This window comes from Quercus robur, chromosome 2, assembly GCF_932294415.1.
Source record: "Quercus robur chromosome 2, dhQueRobu3.1, whole genome shotgun sequence".
Taxonomy (NCBI): Eukaryota; Viridiplantae; Streptophyta; class Magnoliopsida; order Fagales; family Fagaceae; genus Quercus; species Quercus robur.
In genome coordinates, this window is record NC_065535.1 from 14,053,289 (window position 1) to 14,075,575 (window position 22,287).

The following is a 22,287-nucleotide window of genomic DNA, read 5'->3' on the forward strand; positions in this document are numbered from 1 at the left end:
CTTCATTCCACCAAAACCTACTAGGGGGGAGTTTACTGGATGGAGCTAGTCTCATCCTAACCTCATCTGCTGAAAAGCTGGATAATATAAAATGTCCGCCGAGCTTCCGTTGTCCACTAGCACTCTTCTAGTTGTGTAGTCAGCAATAAGTAAGGTGATGACGATAGCATCATCATGTGGGTGATGAATTCTCTCAGCGTTTTCATCTGTGAAGGTGTTTGCTTGTTCGTCCATGGACCTTACTCTCGGTGACCGTCCAGAAAGTTGGACACTCTGCACTACCTTCAAGTATGTTTTCTTGGACTTGGACGACTGGCCTGTCGAACTTCCTCCTATAATGACTCTTATTTCTCCGAGCGGTGGTCATGATGATTCTTCCATCTTCCCTTTCAGTTTCTCGTCCCTGTGGTCTCGTCCAAGGAAATTCCTCAACTTCCCTTGCCTTATGAGATTTTCAATTTGCTGCTTTAAATCGAACCACTCGTCTGTATCATGACCATGATCCCTAAGGAAGCGACAATACTTGTTCTCATTGCACTTATTGGGATCTCCCTTCATTTTCTCCGGCCACTTCAAGGAAGGATCGTCCTTGATCTGCATAAGGACCTACTCAAGTGGGATGTTCAAAGGGGTATATTGCCGGTTCCATGCTGAAGAGCCTGGCTTCTTATTATCTCGGTCTTTCCTTTCTTCCATCCATCCCTTCTTTGGACGAGAGCCTTGCTCGGGATGGCGACTGGGGTTTGCCTCTACTCTCTCAGATCTCTTCCTTTTCTTAGCAATGATCGCATCTTTTTCATTCATAAAATTTTGAGCCGAATGGATGAGTTCGGCCATGTACTGAGTCTCTTTTTCATAGAGTTTATGTATAAACAAATCCGAATTCACCCCATTATGGAAGGCCGCCAATAGGAGCTTATCATCTACTTCGTCCACACTCAGGGCTTCTCTGTTAAAACAGGTGATGAATGATCATAGGCTCTCATTCTCTCCCTGCTCTATAGTCAACAAGCTGGACGAAGAACGCTTGTGTCTTTGTCCCCCAATGAAATTATTAACAAAAAATTTGCTCAACTCTTCAAAAGAACTTACCGAATTCGGGGGTATTTTGCTAAACCAAACTCATGTTGAGCCCTTGAGAGTAGTAGGAAAGGCTCTACACATTATTTCATCGAGAACCCCTTGAAGATGCATGGTGGTCTTAAAGGTGGCAATGTGATCAAACGGGTCTCGTGTTCCATCATACAAATCCAGAGAAGGCAACTTGAACTTTAATGGTAGAGGGTGACCGTTGATGGAAGCCGTGAAGAGGGAATCAGTTCTGTGAACCAAATCTTCTATCAGATTCGCTCTTCTCATGTTCTCTTTCATTTCCTCCATGACTTTCTTCATTTGGTCCATCTCTTCTTTCAAGTGTGGTACCATTCGTGAAGTGGTGCCTCTTAACTGACTTCCAATTCAGTATTCTCTTTATCATCATGACTCTGTGTTTGTCCCCCTCCTTCACGTTCTTCACGTGTCTACCTTCTCAAATTAATCTCCATTCTTAACTCTTGGTTTTGGCGAGTCAACTCCGCCATTGCGGCCGCCATAGATTGCACATGTTGGACAGATGATGTCTGCATGACCGGTGCAGATTGGCGATCGCGGTTAGGGTTGCTTGAAGCATCTCTGCTTCCCTAATGGTCTGGGCTAGTAGCCCTCGATCTAGTCTGAACCATCAACCTTTTTTCACGGAAAAGAAAACTGTAAAACAATTTCTGTTCCCACAGACGGCGCCAAATGATAATTCCTTGGAGATTAGTAGGTTGATAAGTCTCGGGCGCTGATGATCTTAGGGCTAGATCCTGAAAACAAACACTAAATCAGAGGAAACCGGTGGGGACCGGCCAAAAGTCCTCCGATGATGAAGTTAACGAATTTGGAATTCTTAGTGATAAGGAAGTGACTTTTGAAAATAAAATGTCTGAATGCCTTACCTTCTCATCGAAGAATGCTTATATAGCATGTGTGGAGCGATTCTGTTTAATAACCGTTCCTAATGTCGAGGAGTCCGGAGAATTTGGAGGTAACTTCCATAACCGCCATGGAAGTTACCTCAGTTGGACGGCTTGTTCCATAGTGGTTAATGAAGAATTTGGCACTTAGTAATTCAATCCAATAAACTCGTCCATCTTTCATTAAGGACGGACGAGACTATCAAGGATGGCTCATCCTTGTCCAAATGATTAAGGATGGATAAGCTTCCCATGGGATCAGTAGGTTGATAAGTCTCGAGCGCTGATGATCTTAGGGCTGGATTCCGAAAACAAACACTAAATCAGAAGAGACCGGTGGGGACCGGCCAAAAGTCCTCCGATGATGAAGTTAGAGAATTTGGAATTCTCAGTAAGAAGGAAGTGACTTCTGAAAATAAAATGTCTGAATGCCTTACCTTCTCATCGAAGAATGCTTATATAGCATGTGTGGAGCGGTTCTGTTTAATAATCATTCCTAATGTCGAGGAGTTCGGAGAATTTGGAGGTAACTTCCATAACCGCCATGGAAATTACCTCAGTTGGATGTTTCGTTCCATAGTACTGATAATTCCTTGGAGATCAGTAGGTTTATAAGTCTCGGGTGTTGATGATCTTAGGGCTAGATCCTAAAAACAAACACTAAATCAGAGGAGACTGGTGGGGACCGGGCAAAAGTCCCCCGATGATGAAGTTAGCGAATTTGGAATTCTCAGTGATAAGGAAGTGACTTCTGAAAATAAAATGTTTGAATGCCTTACCTTCTCATCGAAGAATGCTTATATAGCATGTATGGAGCGGTTCTGTTTAATAACCGTTCCTAATGTCGAGGAGTTCAAAGAATTTGGAGGTAACTTCCATAACCGCCACGGAAGTTACCTCAGTTGGACGGCTCGTTCCATAGTGGTTAATGGAGAATTTGGCACTTAGTAGTTCAATCCAATGAACTCGTCCATCTTTCATTAAGGACAGATGAGACTATCAAGGACGGCTCGTCCTTGTCCAAATGATTAAGGATGGATAAGCTTCCCATGGGATCTCGTCCGTCCAAAGACGGACGAGGTTAACAAGGATGCTTGGGACAATCACCTTGTTTGCCTGGTTCGCCCTAGCTGGTCTTTCATTGGACGAGCCATATGGACGAGTTCAGGAGTTGGTGTTTTTTGTGACACCATCAACTTTAACATTTGACTTGAACAACATGTTTCTTGAAGTCTTAAACCCATCCTAGATCTACCCAATTACAAGTAAAGTGCATTTTGTCAAAAGATTAGCTAGTTACATAAAATATGTCCCTAACAATCTCCCCCTTTGGCAATCCGTGACAAAACCACAACAAAACAAGTAATCATGAGAGAAGTCTTAAATCACTAAACTCATAACCACTTGTTGGATTACAAAACAAATCTAACCCTAACATGAACTTTTGAAAAAATTTGCAAGAAGAGAGTTCATGGTACGGTAGAATTTCACAACTTGTCTTTCTAAAACACTTAAACAAAACTCATCAAGGCATTATGTGTGAAACAGAAATAAAGATTGCATACATAAAGAAACATGTGTATAAAGAGAGAAAAGAAACAACACATGTAGAGGTAGGTGAAGAAAACATACATCATCATCATATATATGAAAATAAAGTACAATGTATGTATAAAAATGGTCACAAAATTGGTATACAAGAGGCTCATGTAAATTAATTAATTACCCACTACATCCCTCAATACTATATACACTCCCCCTATCAAAAGAATTTCCTATACTAACTCTCCCTCTAAGTACAAGATTACTCTCAAAACCAAAACTACTTCCCCCTTTTGTCACAAATGACGAAGGGCAAGTCACTGAGAGGTTTTCATCTCGTCATCACTGAAAGAGTCAGCATCATCCTCATCATCAGGAGAGGCCTCCGGAGAAGGAGAAGGAGCAAGACCAGCCATGCGAGCCTGTCGACGAGCAATGCAACCTACTCGGGTGTTCATCTGACACATCACATCAGTGAGATAGTCAAGACGACCACCAAAGTAAGCTTGCATCCACTGAAGTTGCTCCATGATGGCCTCGAGGGTCACAGCAGTTACGGAGGAGGAAGGAGCGTAGGTAGAAGGAGCTGAGGAAGAGGATGGAACAGGGTCGTCTCCACTCGAGGCCACTTCAGTCGAAGCTGGGCCTCGCTCAGCCGAACAGAACCAGCGCTGATGGCACCCATGATGGTGAAAAGAGGAGAGAGACGAATAGGAATGGAGAAATGCTAAAGGATCCGCATGATAGCCGAAGGAAAGATGAGCTTATCATGAGTAGCGGTATCCTGATAGACATCTATGATAGATGTAATGAAGTGAGAGGGAAAGTCAATGGAAAGATTCTCCATCAAAGAAAGAAGAAAACGAGCACGCGGCTCAGTGATGGAGTTATAGTGAGACTGTGGAGTGAGAGTGAAGGTCATCACCATGTTCAAAAATCTTGGACCTTTTGCAAAGCCTGAGCAAGAGGTATGTAAAAGACCACTCCAAAGAAAAGGTTTCTCATAAAAGTGAGAGATAAGCTCGTCTCTAGACACCGTCCTGAGACGCTCACAACTAGGGCAGTCAGGATGCACTACCCTTGGAACATGCAACACCTTGGCAATAAGGTCTGAGGTAACTACGATATGTGTACCTCTGAATGTCGTAGCAAACTGAGCCACAAAGGTATCGATGGCGTGCATGTTGGAGTAAAACTCCTGAATGAACAAAACCGAACACCTCTCAAGTTTCCTATAGAGGGACTCCCATCCCCGAGTTCAAATGACTTCGAGTAGAGCACTATTAGAGAAATCTGACAAGATGACCTAGTGTTCCGAATTGTTAGGATATATGTGTTTCACATTAAGAACATATGTCATGATTTTATGTAATTGGCTTATCCTTTGATAAAACTCACTTTACTTATAATTGGGTAGATCTAGAATGTGTTTAATACTTCAAGAAACATGTTTTTCAAGTCTAGTATTAAAGCCATGAAGATTGGACCAAGAAACAAGTGAAGAAAAGTTGTTCATTAAAGCCGGACAGATAGCTCGACAGCTGCTCAACACCTCTCGACAGCTGCGGATAGATAACTCGACACCTCTCGATAGCTGGTGGATCGATCGAGAAAGCTACTGTCTCCTCAACACCTGTTCGACACCTGCTCGATAGCTGTATCTGTCGAGGTTTAAAGCTCGACACCTGCTATCTATCGAGGTTACAAAAATCAGAATTTTCAGATCTAATTTTTGGGCCAGGCTTTTGTATTTGTGTAGAGTTTCTTTTCTCACAACCCTAGACCTATATAAGACTTATTTTAGAGGCCGTCACATAAGAGAATACAAGAAGAACATATGCAAAAGGTGACTGATGCCTTATTCTCTCTAAAAGAAGCTACTGCGTCTTTTACGCCTTAGGGTTTTGTAACCAAGTGCTTCATGATCTTCATTGTTGATGAAGTGAAGAACTTTGCAACCAACATCTTCTTCTAGTTGGTGATTAAGTCGCGTACTGGGATCCGCATTGAAAGTTCAAAAATTTGTATAAAACACCCTTGAACGTTTAGACCCCCAAATACAAAATAACCAATTCAAGCTTTATGACAAACAACAAGTGTGCGGAAAATGAACATAAGCTATAAACAGAATTGGAAATCAATCTAAGCCAATTATAAATCACATCCACAGCAGAAAATAAAAGGCAAAGATAAAGGGAAGAGAGATGCAAACACAAGGACAACACACGATGTGTTATCGAAGAGGAAACTGAAGCCCTCGGCGTAAAACCTCTCCGCCGCCCTCCAAGCGGTAAACAATCCACTAGAAAATACAGTTGGGATACATGGACAGCAAAAAACCCTCCAAGCCTAATCTACCCAGTGCACCTAAGCCCTCCAAGCTTCTTGCTCCAACGAGGTTGCGCCGAACCTTTTTCTTTTCTAGCTTCCCGGATTCCGCTACTAGACCGTAGCATCAACCAATGAAGATTGGTTCCTTCCTAACTGCTTCCCAGAAATCCAAACAGCTGTCTCACAGTGATGATGATGGTGAGAACCAGGTTTGGTATAATGCCTCTCAAGGATTTGAGAATGGAGAGGAAGAGAGTTGAGGAATTTGAAGAGACTCTAATGTATAGATTGTGGGTGAATCAATCTGGTTTTTCTTTAGAGTTTCTCTCTCAAAATTCTCTCTGGAAGCTCTCTTTCAATCGTGGGTAAAAGGGGTATTTATACTGGAGTGGGAGAGGAATGTGAAACGTCAGGTTTTACAAAACAGGGGTGGCTTGCGGCTTGACCTCGCGGCTTGACTAAGTCGCGAGATCCAGTCGCGAGTTAACCGTATGGTCAGTTGTCCTGTTTTGTCCTGTAGTGCTCCAGCTAGCATGACTGTTCATCTTCCAGCATGCTTGGCACGTGTGCTGCTTCTGGCGGCTTGCAGCCGCGAGTCACCCGCGAGTCCCAACCGCGAATCTCTGTTTTCTTGCACACTCTTGAGCAATCTTCACTCTATCTCACTCACTACCCTTACAACAAACCCACCTAAATACAGGGTTACTAAATGCTGAATTACAAGCAAATTTGGCACGGAATAAAGCCAATTAGATGGTTGAATAAATTCAACCTTACAATCTCCCCCTTTGGCTATTCCGTGACAAAACCCTAAAACAGACTCTAGACTTAACATGTGAGTTGGAAACAGTTGAACAAAACTCACTCACACCTAACTCTAGAAGCTGTGAAGCACTTGAATCATATGAACATAATACTCCTGAAACACAACAATACACCATGATCATTGTAAGCAGAAAATTATAAATGCATATGAAACAGGCAATATGTGATCAAGCAAAGATGGAGTTAAGAAACAAACCATGGCTTGATCAACCAAGTGAACACCACAAGGTAGTGATCACAGTGCTCATTCACACTTGGAATGAACACAAGGACATACAAGTTAACAAGCACAAGGCAAGACACTTGTATGCTCAACACTCAACCAATGCATAACAAACAAGGCATATGCATCTAGGAACAATCCTACAAGGGCACAAGAGTGACAGTACATAAACCAAAATGCAGAACATTTAGATTAAAGTACTGATTTCAACATAGCATAAAGGCTGCATTAAGTAAGGTACATACCATAAAGCCTACAAACTATGCATAAAACATTAACCCTAAAAGCTTATAAAAGCACATGGGTACAAACATATTATATTGAATAAAAACTTAAACAATATAAACTAAAAGTTCATAAAGTTTCTCCCCTTCAAAGTGATGAAAAGCTGTGATGCACTTGGAACATATATACTTGTAACCTGAAACACTTGCACAAAACACATTAGACCCTCAAGGTAAAGCAAGTAATAAAAGGACAAGTATAATATAACAAGCAAATTGCGATCAAGTAAACATGATGTAAAACATATGAGCAACTTGATCAAACACCAAAACAGTCATATAGAAATGACTACAATGATTACATAGCAAATCAATTGATCATCCGAACATGCATTCAAAAAAGCACAATAGCAGAGGGATATATGCATGTCCAAAGTACAAACATGATGCAATGAGAACAACAAAGCATAACTCAAAGCACCATAAAGCCAACAAGAAAACAAGCAGAACAAAGTTTTCTAGTTAACACAAAGTCTTCTCCCCCTTGGTATATGCATCTCCACTATGGAAAATCTCTCCCCCTACAAATGTGCACGAGAAATAGAATTTCTCCCCCTAAGAATGTGCACAAGAGTCATAACAAAAGTCATATAGAAATGACAAAACACTCCGGAATACTCTCTAGAGTATACTCTCTCCCTTTTTGTTAGGAATAGACAAAGGGTCAAGGAGAAAAGAGGGCAAGAGATGAAAGAACGAACAATGATAATGATGCATGAGGGGTGCAAGATGAATGAGAAAATGAAACTCAAAGCTAAGACAAAGTAACATGCTACAAAGCATAAGGTAAACATGACAAGCTAGGATGAAACAACAAGGTCAAGACCAATGCATGACAAGGGTAGCAAAGGTGTGTGCAAGAGGTGGCTAAGTGCAATGCATGACCAATGCATGAAAAATGCACATGTGGGGCAAGGTGTGTTAAATACACAACCAATGAACCAAACATGTTCCTAATGAGGAAACATGAGAAACCCCAAAGTTTGATACTCATCGGAGTCCAAACAAGCAAGAAAATGCCTAAGAGACATTTTATCAAACACCTAGCATGCATACCATGAACAATAATGTGAAACAATGCATGAACATCATAAAATCCACCCTTAATACATGATCTTTTTGCCACAAGGGACCAACATCCATGCAAATCATCAAAAGAAACCAATCCCATGAAGAAAATTGACAAAAAAAATAAGTTTTCCCAACCCCTATGATAAAAATCCCAACCAAGAGCACAAAACTCTCCAAAACATAATCTAAGAATCAAAATTAATGAAAAGAGTTTATAATTACCTTAGAGATGTTAAGGGAATGAAAAATCATTCAAATTGGTTGGGTTTTGATGAAAAAATATTGAAAGAGGGGTTTTAGAGAGGATGGGAGAGGTTTAAAACAAGTTTTCCACGAAAAAGCTCATTAAAAAGCTGATTCTGGGCGCTTCGCGACTAGCGAGTCGCGAGCCAAGTTGCGAGAGAGCCGCGAAACCTCTCTGGATGAACTCGTAGCTTAAACTCGCAACTTGCAAGTCGCCAAACTGAGTAGCCAAAACTGGCAGCTTGCTGGCAGCTCGCGCAAGTAGCCAAAATGAGTAGCCAAAAAATCTGACACTTGTTTTTCAAAACAGAACATGTTTAAACATTGAAAAACAAAGTAAGCACTAAACATAAACACAAAAAATGATAAAAATCACTTCCAAAAACATATAAAATGATCAAAAATATTTTTGGATTGAACCATATATGATTGAGCACACACACATCACATTTAGACAAGTACAATCTAACAAATGAATAAGACATTCATTGAACATTAGGCATGTGTGTTGTGTGTGTGTATCAAATGTGGAATAGTCCTTAGTCTAGAATGAAGCTTCAATGATCAATTCAATCAAGTCATACACAACTAGTACTAAGTCAAGTGGTCTATCTCAATTATAGAAATGAACATATATGACCTCCCACAAGAAAATGATTACATACAATGAAGCTTTTCATTTGGCTTCTTTACAATTCTTAACATTTGATCATTTTGAATCAAAACACCTCATTTTGAGATCGATGCCTGAAATTTGTGATATCTCAATTTGATGAACAAGCCTTTGGCTTTTTGGGCATCATACACTTTCATATAAGTCGCTTTCCCTTTTTCCTAGTCAAATACTAGTATATGCGACGGCTTTTGCAGCTCATTATCTCTTTCATTTTGAGATTTACATTTATTGAGCTCTTTAAGCAATAAAAATAAAAGAGTGGGAAGAGATATAAGCACAAGTCTACGCATGTATCAAAACCAACATGACTATTGACAAATCATTCATGACAAGCTTGAAGATCGATTTACAACAATCACACAAAGATGTCAAGATTTTTCCCACAAAGATATAAGTGCAAAAATAACAAGCTAAGCTCGTAAATGCACAAAGCCATTTGTACAAAGGTACAAGGCCAAACTCACATGTGATATGTGCTCAAACAAATACGATCAAACTTTTTGAATTTTTCACTTTTTATGTGGTTTTGGATTTTTACTCACACAAAACGAAAACATAAAAGTAAGATAAAAAACGAAACAATGCATACAAATAAATGCAAGATGCACAAAATGCATGAAGTTATGACATTTAATGCATGAAGGGTCCTACAAAGATCGAAAGAATTAGATCAAGGACCAAAAAAGCAAAGGCTCAACCATATGAACCCTTCCTCATCCAAACAGAACGATTGTTTGGAATGAGTGTCTCAAGAGAAGTGAGACGAGGGTTGGAAGAATGAGAACCGGAGATGCACATAAACAAGGAGGTAAGAGCATTAACCACTTTCTTCAACAACTTACCATTTTCCATCCAATCCGGTTGAGCTTTCAAAGCACAACTTCCAAAAAGCTCAAGTTTCTCTTTTCTTTTGATTCTCTTAAGAGCTTGAAACTTAGAGCAATGAGGTCTTAGATGACCCAAGGCACCACAATGGTGACACACAATGTGTTTAGGTCTACTAGGCTTCTTGGGAAAAGATCTAGAAACATTGTTTTGTTCCCTTTTCAACTTGGAGCATTGAGGTCTTATATGACCGATCACACCGCAATGGTGGCAAGTTGGAACAAATTTAGATCCATTCAAAACCTTAGGTTAAGACCTAAATGAAGGCTTAGGCTTAAGAGCCTTTTTCTCCACTTTTTGATTTCTTTTGTGTGGAGGAATGTACACCGATTTGTCCTTTGAGGTAGAACACACAATAGGCGCAAAATCGGGTACCACAACATGATTGCAACAAATATTTTCTTCCATTTTAGCAACAGGTTCAGCAATCAAACACTTGGCATGCATCTTAAGAGATTCATTTTCAGATTTAAGATCATCAACAAGTTTGTTAGACAAAACAAGTTTAGCATCCAAGTTCTTATTTAAACATTCAAACTCTTTCAGCTTTTCAAGAGAAATTTCAGCAAGGTTCTTATATTTTCTCAACCAATTTGTTGGATTCATTGAGTTTAGCAATCAAATCATCCTTTTCACAAACTAACTTGCTCAAATTCTTTTGAAACTTCTTAGCTCCTTTCTTCAAGAGTTTGTCAACAACACCCATAGATTCAAGTAACATGTCATCACAATTATGAGGATTAATACTCATAGAGGCATTTTCACAAACACATGGCATGTTACAATCAACAATATCCATAGAAGCATACAAAGCATTATCCATGGCAAAACACACAAGGGGTCAAGGATCACACTTAGGTAATAAAACCAAAACAAGTGTACCCGCTCTGATACCAAATGAAAGTTCAAAAACGTGTATAAAACACCCTTGAACGTTTAGACCCCCAAATACAAAATAATAAATTCAAGCTTTATGACAAACAACAAGTGTGCGGAAAATGAACATAAGCTATAAACAGAATTGGAAATCAATCTAAGCCAATTATAAATCACATCCACAGCAGAAAATAAAAGGCAAAGATAAAGGGAAGAGAGATGAAAACACAAGGACAACACACGATGTGTTATCGAAGAGGAAACCGAAGCCCTCAGCGTAAAACCTCTCCGCCGCCCTCCAAGCGGTGAACAATCCACTAGAAAATACAGTTGGGATACATGGACAGCAAAAAACCCTCCAAGCATAATCTACCCAGTGCACCTAAGCCCTCCAAGCTTCTTGCTCCAACGAGGTTGCGCCGAACCTTTTTCTTTTCTAGCTTCCCGAATTCCGCTACTAGACCGTAGCATCAACCAATGAAGATTGGTTCCTTCCTAACTGCTTCCCAGAAATCCAAACAGCTGTCTCACAGTGATGATGATGGTGAGAACCAGGTTTGGTATAATGCCTCTCAAGGATTTGACAATGGAGAGGAAGAGAGTTGAGGAATTTGAAGAGACTCTAATGTATAGATTGTGGGTGAATCAATCTGGTTTTTCTTTAGGGTTTCTCTCTCAAAATTCTCTCTGGAAGCTCTCTTTCAATCGTGGGTAAAAGGGGTATTTATACTGGAGTGGGAGAGGAATGTGAAACGTCAGGTTTTACAAAACAGGGGTGGCTCGCGGCTTGACCTCGCGTTTTGACTAAGTCGCGAGTTAACCGTATGGCCAGTTGTCCTATTTTGTCCTGTAGTGCTCCAGCTAGCATGACTGTTCATCTTCCAGCATGCTTGGCACGTGTGCTGCTTCTGGCGGCTTGCAGCCGCGAGTCACCCGCGAGTCCCAGCCGCGAGTCTCTGTTTTCTTGCACACTCTTGAGCAATCTTCACTCTATCTCACTCACTACCCTTACAACAAACCCACCTAAATACAGGGTTACTAAATGCTAAATTACAAGCAAATTTGGCACAGAATAAAGCCAATTAGATGGTTGAATAAATTCAACCTTACACGCATAATTGGTTAGTCACGTACTAGGATTCGTACATCAAAGGGTGGCGTTCATATATTGAAGAGTTCAAAGGTTCTGAAGCGGTAGAAAGTTTCTGCTGTGAGTTCATCTATGGGGATTGTAGAGTCTAGGGACAAAGGTTTTGTACTAGATCTGAAACTTCTCTTTACTATAGTGGATTGCTTTTTGGGAAGGTTTACAGTGGATTGCTTTTTGGGAAGGTTTCCCCCCAGGATTTTTACTGTGAAACTGGTTGGTTTCATTGGTTTTCCTGGGTTATCATATCTTGTCTTATTTATTTTTTCCGCTACATGATTTTGACATGATATTGATGTTTGTTTGTTTTAACAAGTTTTGTTCATAATAAATCTAATTAACAATTTGGATTTAAAACTTGTTAATTCTATCAATCGGGGTCTAAATTTCCCAACAAGTGGTATCAGAGCGGGTCCACTCTGATTGGATTAATTTCCTGAGTGCGATCCTTGACCCCCGTTGTCATGGATCGTGGACAATCTCTTTTGATTCCTCCTTTATTTGATGAAACTAATTATGCATACTGGAAAGTTCGTATGAAAGTTTTTTTGCAGGCTCTAGGTGAACAGGTATGGCAAGCTGTTGAAGTTGGCTGGATTAAGCCAAAGGAAGCGCTGGTGGATTGGGATGATGCAACAATCATAGCGGCAAATTTCAACAGTAGGGCCTTGAATTCCTTATTTTGTGGGGTGACCAATAAGGAATTCAAGAGAATATCATCCACAGAAGTTGCCAAGGAAGCATGGACCATTCTTGAGACCACCTATGAAGTTACCAAGGCAGTAAAGACTGTGAAGCTTCAAAGACTCATCGGTAGTTTTGAAGAAATAAGGATGGAGGAGGATGAGACCTTTGATGAGTTCTATGCTAAACTCATGGATATTGTGAATTCTGCCTTCAATCTTGGAGAATCTATTGCGGAATCCAAAATTGTTAGGAAAATCCTTAGGTCCTTACCTGAAAGATTCCACGCCAAGATCACTGCCATCGAAGAAGACAAGGACATTGATCAAATTCCTTTGACTGAGCTTGTAGGAAACCTTCAAACCTATGAGATGGGATTAGGTTTAATGGGAAAAGGTGGAAAGAGTAAAAAACTTGGCTCTTAAGGGTATAGAGAAAGAGATTGAGGACTCTGAAAGTGAAGATGAAGATGAAGATGATGATGAGGATGAGGATCTAACCTTCATAACTGATGAGATTATCAAGCTTCTTCAATTTAGGAAAAAGGATAAGGGCAAACCTCCTAGGAAATCTAAATCCTCTAGGAAGGGTAAGAATGAAAAACCCCTCATCCAATGCCATGAGTGCAAAGGTTTTGGTCATATGAGGATAGAGTGCCCAAACCATCTCATGAAGGAAAAGACCAAGGAATCCAAAGATAAAGGGTTGGTTGCTGCTTGGAGTGATACTAAGAATGATTCTTCTGATAAGTATGTGGATGAATGTCGTCACGTTATGGCCTTTGCTGCCTCAACCGATAAGGTGATTGTGAAGAGTGCTAGTGACAGTGAGGATTCTTCTTCTGATGAAGTACCCAAGAAGTTGACCCTTCAGGAAGCCTATGATAAGCTATGCACTGAATTCATAAAATCTGAACAGACTTCTCATCTTTGTAAAAAAGAGCTTAATGAGGTAAAAACTGAAAAGGCTGATCTGTTAGTCAAACTAGATGAGACTACAAGATTAGTTAAGACTCTTGTTGTGGAGAACACCTCATTAGAAGAGAAGTTCAAGAATCTTGAAGTTGAGCTTAATCAAGCTAGAACTCAAATAGAGAGGATGTCTAGTGCAAAGCTTGATGAGGTCTTGAGTGCTCAAAAGTCTAGTTCTGATAAAATTGGCTTAGGATATGCTGTCTCCTTCGGGCCCTCCTCTTCCACGGCTTCTGGATCAAGGACTGCCTTTGTGCCACAATCTGAGAAAGGTAATAAAGGTATGAAATCCAAAACTGCTTTGGCTAATTCTAAATCCTTTGTTAGACCTCATGTTTGTCACCATTGTGGTGTTTCTGGACACATTCGTTCTAATTGCTTTAAGTTGTATCCTCATAAGCACTTGTTCAAACAGTCACAGGTTTCCTCTCAAGGACCTACACCTATGTTTGGAGAGTTATTAAAAGCTTTGAGCTTTTTAACTCAATTTCAGGAGAATTCTAATTCTTCTATGTCCTTTAGTAGACATACTAAGACACGTGCCTTTTCATCTTCACGGCCAAAGACTCGTGTTGTGTGGATGAGAAAGTAGCCTAAGACTTAATTGTCTTTTCTATTTGTCCTCTGCTTTAATTCTTTCTATCTAAAGTGGATTCTCTTTGCTTTATTTCTTATCTGCTTTTGGAATCATACTTTCATGCATCTGCACCTTTCTATCATGCCTTTATGCATATGCATCTTTCTTTCATGCTTTCATATTGTTTATTTGTTTTTGTTTAGTTTTTATTTTGTTTTGTTTTCAAAATAAAAATAAAAAGGAAAAATCAGAAAAATACAAAAATAGTGTGTGTTTTGTGTACATTGGTACTTGTGTACCTTGGATGGCCATTAAAACAAAGTCTTCTAAAACTTTGTATCATTTGTAACTTAGACGAGCATCTCTATGCACAACTAAGCAAGTGAGTTTTGTGGCTTGTGTTTGTGATGAGTACGATTAAGTTGTCTCTTAAACTTAACACTCATATCACTCTTTTTGACAGGAAGGACTAGAAAATCCTAAGAGAAAGGCATAAATAACCATCTCACCACTGTTGCCCACCAATCATAATATGACACCTGTATGCTTCGGCATAGCAAAAGTGCAGTGTCAATGACATTTGTGTGCTTAGGCATAGCAAAATTGGAATGTCAAATATCATTGGGTATTTCTTTTCTCTCTTTTATATGCCCATGAATGAAATGCTTAAAAGAAAAATATGCAAATGAAAAATCAAAAGCAAAAAGATCAAAAATGTTTTAAAAATGATTGTAAGCGTGTATTCTAGGAGATGTGGGAGTTATAGGATGTACCTCAAAGGTGATAGTCCCCATCAAGCAATTATGATTGTGTGTGAGTTAAAGTGATTTTCTCATATCTCAAATCGTCATAACATGTATACATTTATGCAATCTTGCGATGTTTTTCACACACAACACGCAATATTTTTTGCTACTCTTGATACATGTGTAGGTACAATGTGATTTGGCCATCACAAGGTTTTACTTGTGTTAATGTATGCTCACTAAACTGTCTTGACTTGTTTTTGAAATATAAAATTGGTTAGACTCGTTTAATTTGTGTGTGTTTTGCATCTTTCTATTATCTTGTCATCCATAGCATCTTGTTTATTACATTCATGCATTTTTATGGATTTCTTGTACCCCCTTGATAATCTTTGATCATCTTTATGTTTCTCGGGTGAAGCTTTCTAACTTCTTGTACCCTTTGTCAATCATGACAAAAAATGGGAGAAATTGTGAAGAATATGTGGCTTCTTTCTAAGATTCTACATGTTAGGGGGAGAAATACATTCCTTGTAAGGGGGAGATGTGTTTCATCTTGTTAGGGGGAGTAGTTTTGGTATGAGAGTAGTCTATCTTAGGCGGAGAGTTAGTATAGGACCATTTTGTTAGGGGGAGTGTTGATACATTTTGAGGGATGTAGTAAGGATAATATGTATCTTTTCTTTTCTTTCTTTTTAGATACATTACTCTTGTACATGAGGTCTTGTGACCATTTATAGACATACATTGTACTTATCTCTTTCTTTATATTGATGTATGTTTTTCTTTCACCTACCCCTTCATGTGTTGTTTCTTTTCTCCCTTTATACACATGTTTCTTATACTTGTATGCAATCTGTTATTTCTGTTTCACACAAAGATGCCTAGATGAGTTTTGTTTAAAGTGTTTCAGAAATACAGGTTGTCAAAGTCTACTTGCCATAAACTCTCTTCTTGCAAAGTTTTTCAAGAGTTTGTGATAGGATAGATTTTATTGTACTCAACAAGTGAATATGAGTTAAGTGATTTATGACTTCTCTCATATGTTCATTTGTTTGCTGTGGTTTTGTCACGGATTGCCAAAGGGGGAGATTTTTAGGACATAAGTGTTTCACATTAAGAACATATGTCATGATTTTATGTAATTGGCTTATCCTTTAACAAAACGCACTTTACTTGTAATTGGGTAGATCTAGGATGTGTTTAATACTTCAAGAAACATGTTGTTCAAGTCTGTATTAAAGTCATGAAGATTGGACCAAGAAACAAGTGAAGAAAAGCTGTTCATTAAAGTTGGACAGATAGCTCGGCAGCTGCTCAACACCTCTCGACAGCTGCGGATAGATAGCTCGACACCTCTCGATAGCTGGTGAATCGATCGAGAAAGCTTCTGTCTCCTCGACACCTGCTCGATAGCTGTATCTGTCGAGGTTTAAAGCTCGACACCTACTCGACACCTGCTATCTATCGAGGTTACAAAAATCAGAATTTTCAAATCTGATTTTTGGGCCAGGCTTTTGTATTTGTGTAGGGTTTCTTTTCTCACAACCCTAGACCTATATAAGGCTTATTTTAGAGGCCGTCACATAAGAGAATATAAGGAGAACATATGCAAAAGGTGACCGATGCCTTATTCTCTCTGAAAGAAACTACTGTGTCTTTTACGCCTTAGGGTTTTGTAACCAAGTGCTTCTTGATCTTCATTGTTGATGAAGTGAAGAACTTTGCAACCAACATCTTCTTCTAGTTGGTGATTAAGTCACGTACTGGGATCTGTACAATTAGTTAGTCACGTACTAGGATTCGTACATTAAAGGGTGGCATTCATATATTGAAGAGTTCAGAGGTTCTGAAGCGGTAGAAGGTTTTTGCTATGAGTTCATCTACGGGGATTGTAGAGTCTAGGGACAAAGGTTTTGTACTAGATCTGAAATTTCTCTTTACTATAGTGGATTACTTTTTGGGAAGGTTTCCCCTAGGTTTTTTACTGTGAAATTGGTTGGTTTCATTGGTTTTCCTGGGTTATTATATCTTGTCTTATTTTTTTTTTCCGTTGCATGATTTTGACATGATATTGATGTTTGTTTATTTTAACAAGTTTTGTTCATAATAAATCTAATTAACAACTTGGGTTTAAAACTTGTTAATTCTATCAACCGAGGTCTAAATTTCCCAACACGAATGAACACCATGGTCCTGAAAGTTCTCAAAGAAATCTGATTTAGATTTCTCATCATGGAACCAGATGTGAGAGGGAATAGGAGACGATGACCCGGAACCTTTAAGAGGGTTTCGAGCCGAAGTAGATTTGCACTGTTTGGGTGTCATAATGCAGTTTATCTGAGAGAGAGAGAGAGAGAACAGAAGGAAACATAACACATGCTTAGGTTAAGAAAGAAAAGAAAGAACATATGCATGTAAAATGCATGAACATGTGACGTTCATAAATTAAAAGCATCATGGGAAAAACCCAATCCAAACCTAATAGCACTTAACAAGAATAATCAATCACACACATCTAAATATGCATGAAACATTGTTATAATGCAATGAGGATGCAATGTGTGGTCATATAATATCAGATTCACAAAACCCAACCCATATATTTCACAAAAATCTCAAAAACCCAAAAACTTTTGAAAACCCCAATACCTAGGTCTAAAAGCATAAAATGCGTGAGAAAGAGAGGATTTAGAGTCATACCATAAGAATGAGGCTTGAACTAGGCCGAAATCTTGATTGGAGTGAAGATTTGAGTGAGGGAGAGGGGTTTGGGTCTATCGAGAGAGAGAAAAGAAAATGAAATATGAAATCACGCCCCAACGTTAAATAGAAAACGCAGCTTGATGGATTGAGATTTCTATCAAGAATTTGTCGAGCTTTAAAATTCGACAGAAGTGAATCTATTGAGGATCTATCAACGACTAAAGGATGGTCTCGATGGATCGAGGATCTATCAACCAGACAGAGAGCGAGGAAATTTGGCTCGATGGATCAAAGAAGCTGTCAAGCAAGTGTCGAGCAGGAACCCAGAAATCTCGATGGTTCAAGGATCTGTCGAGATTCTATCGAGAAGGCAGAGAGCACAGGAAAATTCCTCGATGGTTCAAAGAGTTGTTGAGGTTTCTATCGAGGCTGAAGAAAGAAAGCTCGATAGAAATGGAATCTGTCGAGCTTAAAGAAAGGGAGTTTTTCAAGGAGGAAAAAAACACAAGGAGATAAAATGCAACAAGCAAGCAACTCAACCAAAGATCCAATCAACATGTTAAGCTCTCAAAACATATCTCAACATAGAGGTAAAGCATTCAAAGATCCAAACACACACACACACACACACACACTAAACAAGTCTAACCAATTTTATATTTCAAAAACAAGTTAAGACAGTTTAGCGAGCATATATTAACACATGTATCTCCTGTGATGGCCAAATCACATTGTACCTGTACATGTATCAAAAGTAGCAAAGAATTTGCATGTTGTGTGTAAAACATAGCAAGAGTGCATAAATCTCTCATATTATGAAAATTTGAGATATGAGAAAATCAAATATACTCACACACAATCATAACTGTTTGATGGGGACTATCAACTTCAAGGTACATTCTATAACTCCCAAATCTCCTAGAAACATGCTTACAAACATATTAAAAGCATTTTGATTCTTTTTGCTTTTATATTCTTTGCATAATTTCTTTTAAGCATAGCATCTATGGGCATATAAGGGAGAGAAGAAATACTCATTTATGTAAGCTAAAACATCCCAATTTTGTTGTGCCTAAGCACACAGATGTTATTCATGTTTGGCGGGTTTTAGTGGTGAGATAGTTATTTATGCCTTTCTCTTAGAATTTTCTAGTCCTTCCCTTCAAAAAGAGTGATATGAATCTGAGATATAAGAGACAATTTTAATTGTACTCATCACAAACACAAGCCACAAAGTTTACTTGCTTAGTTGTGCATTGAGATGCTCATCTAAGCTACAAGAGATACAAAGTTTAGAAAACTTTGTTTCAATGTCCATCCAGGGTACACAAGTACTAATATACACAAACACAAACTGTTTTTGTATTTTTCTAATTTTTCAAAAAAATATATTTTTATGAAAAACAAAAAAAAAAATTGAAAAAAAAAATGTAAACATACAAAGCATAAAACTAGACTGACTCAAAAACAAGAAAGCAAAACAAACAAGTGATGCAAAAACATAAAGGGAGAGAGAGAAAAAGTGACTGAATCACTTTGAGCCTTTTTCTTTTCAAACTTTGGTTTTGGAGGAAGATCATTTCCTAGAGTTAAACCTTTGTTCTCGAGGTGAGGGGGAAGAATTGAAACCGTTCAAGTTTGAAAGGAACATGAGGGCATTGAGAAGATCCCTAAAAGGACCCAAAGATGGTGGAATCTGACCTTGACCACCAGATGATAACACACTATTGCTCTGTTGAGTAGCTAACCACTTATAGCAATTTGGATGAGTGTGTCTTGAAGCTCCGCAGTAATGATAGAAATGTGGCTTCTTTGGTTGAGACTTCTTATTTTTAGCCTTATTGCTCTTAGGGTTTCTAGTCTCTTTCTTCTCTAGCTTAGGGGGTACTCCTAAAATAGATTTGCCTTTGTCTAGATTGTTCTCACTAGCTATCTCAGTTTTAGTTTCATTATTTTCAACATCATTATCATAAGCAGGTGAGACAAAAACTATTTTACTAGAAAAGGCAATATGAGAAGAGTTAGAGAGTTCATACCCCAAGTCGGTTCTGTCAAAAGCTGATTTTTGGAGGTTCAGCATTTCATCTAGCTTTGCACTGGAAGTCCTCTCCAACTGAACTCAAACTTGGAACAATTCTGCTTCAAGCTTCTTAGTTCTTTCAGCCAAGAAGTTGTTCTCGAACCTCAGTGCTCTAATGGTTTGATTGGCTTCATCAACCTTTATGGATAGCTCCTCTCGATCTAGGTCCACATCGCTTAGCTTCTTGGTGGCTAGCCTATACAGTTTCCCATGCTTTTCAAAAATCTTGTACAATTTTGCATAAGCTGTATGGATGTCATCCTGCGTATCCATCTTCTCGAACTCGGATTCCACCAAGTCCTTTTCTTAATCCACTACTTCTACGATCCCCTCAGTAGGATCCACTATGGCAGAAAAAAGCACTCAAGATTCCCTCGTTGTCACTGTTATCTGACTCAGTCTTAGGCTCAGTATCACTAAAGGTAGCAGTAAGAACCTTACTTTTCCCAATCAACTTGAGATACATTGGACATTCTTGTTTCATGTGTCCAAAACCTTGACATCAAAAGCACTTTGGTTTGGAGGGAATAGTGTACTGACCACCATCCTTAGCATTCTTCTTCCCTCTGTCTTAACTTTTGAATTGAGAAGAATTGGATTGCTTACGGTCCTTGTTAAAACCTTTCACATTGGCATTCTTCATGAACTTCTTGAACTGCCTAGTGATGTAGGACTTCATTTTAGAATCTTCATCATTTGAAGACTCATCAGTCTCATTACTTTTGGCCTTCAATGTCATATTCTTACTTTTGGTTCCTTTTCCAAGTCTAGTCAAACCCAATTCATAGGTTTGCAAGTTGCCAATCAGCTCTGTCAAAGGAATGGTGTCAATGTCCTTTGATTCTTCAATCGTTGTTATCTTAGCATGAAATCTCTCAGGGAGAGATCTGAGCACCTTTCTCACAATCTTGGGCTTGGGAATATGATCACCAAGATTGAATGCTGAGTTCACTATGTCCTTCAACTTGGCATAGAACTCATCAAACGTCTCATCCTCCTCCACCTTTATCTCTTCAAAGCTAGTCGAGAGCCTTTAGAGTTGTGAATCCTTGACAGCCTTAGTCCTTTCATAGGTTGTCTGGAGGATGGTCCATGCTTCCTTTGCAGTTTTAGTTGAAGATATTTTCTTGAACTCCTCATTGGTCATCGCATTGAATAGGGCATTCAATGCTCTGCTGTTGAAGTTTGCCGCTTTGATCTTGGCCTTATCCTAATCAACCGGCACTTCCTTTGGCTTCACCTAGCCAATTTCCACAGCTTGCCAAACCTTCTCATCTAAAGACTGCAAGAAAACTCTTATGCGTACTTTCCAGTATGCATAATCAGTGCCATCAAATAAATGAGGTATAATAAGAGACTGTCATCTATCCATGACAAACAGGGGTCAATGGATCACACAGCAAAGATTAAATTCTAATCAGAGTGTGCCTACTCTGATACCACTTGTTGGGTTAAAATGAATTGAACACTTGCAAATTAATTAATTACCCAAGTTAATTAATTAGGCTCAATTACATGCAACAGTGTGGTAGTACAAACAAATCACCAATTATACTAAATGCAGTGGAAAATAAATTTGACACAGGTGATTTGTTTACAAATGGGGAAAACCACTGAGGCAAAAACCCTACTAGGTGATTTTAAGATCATCACTACCAAGAATCCACTATTATCAATCACAAGCGGTTACAAGTATAAGGAATCTTACCAAACCCTTTGGCTTATCCCGAAATGCCAACCTATAGTTGAACCCTTACCCTAATACCCAATTGAACTTGTATTGTAGCGGCAATCTTTCCGTTCAATGCACGAATCCCAGTACGTGACTAACCAATGATGCACGAATCCCCGTAGATGACTAAGTCTAGCAACTTGAAAAGGTTGTTGGCTGCAAAGTTCTTCAATTCATCAACAATGAAGATCAGGAAGCTCCTTGATCACAAAACTCTTGGCATAAAGACGCAGTAGCTTCTTCAAAGAGAATAATGAATGAACTAGGTCACTATATGCATGCATTCTCCATGTATAACGGCCTTTAAAATAAGCCTTATATATGTCTAGGGTTGTGAGAAAAGAAACCCAACACATACGCATTAGCTTGGGCAGAAAATCAAATCTGGAAATTCTGATTCCGTAAGTCTCGACAGAAACAGCTTCTGTCGAGCTTCAACTTTAAATCTACGCATCAGCTTGGGCAGAAAATCAAATCTGGAAATTCTGATTCCGTAAGTCTCGACAGAAACAGCTTCTGTTGAGCTTCAACTTTAAATCTCGATAGAAGTCTTTCTGTCGAGATTGTTGTCGAGCTTTAATGATCAACTCTTCTTTACTTGTCTCTTGATCAGATCTTCATGGCTTTAACACTTGACTTGAACAACATGTTTCTTGAAGTCTTAAACCCATCCTAGATCTACCCAATTACA

The 22,287-nt window shown here is 39.0% G+C and overlaps 1 pseudogene; it reads right to left on the minus strand.

Annotated features, from left to right (window-relative positions):
- The window catches only part of LOC126695198 (cytochrome P450 CYP72A219-like), a 36,191-nt pseudogene that overhangs the window by 10,452 nt on the left and 3,452 nt on the right, over nt 1–22,287 (minus strand).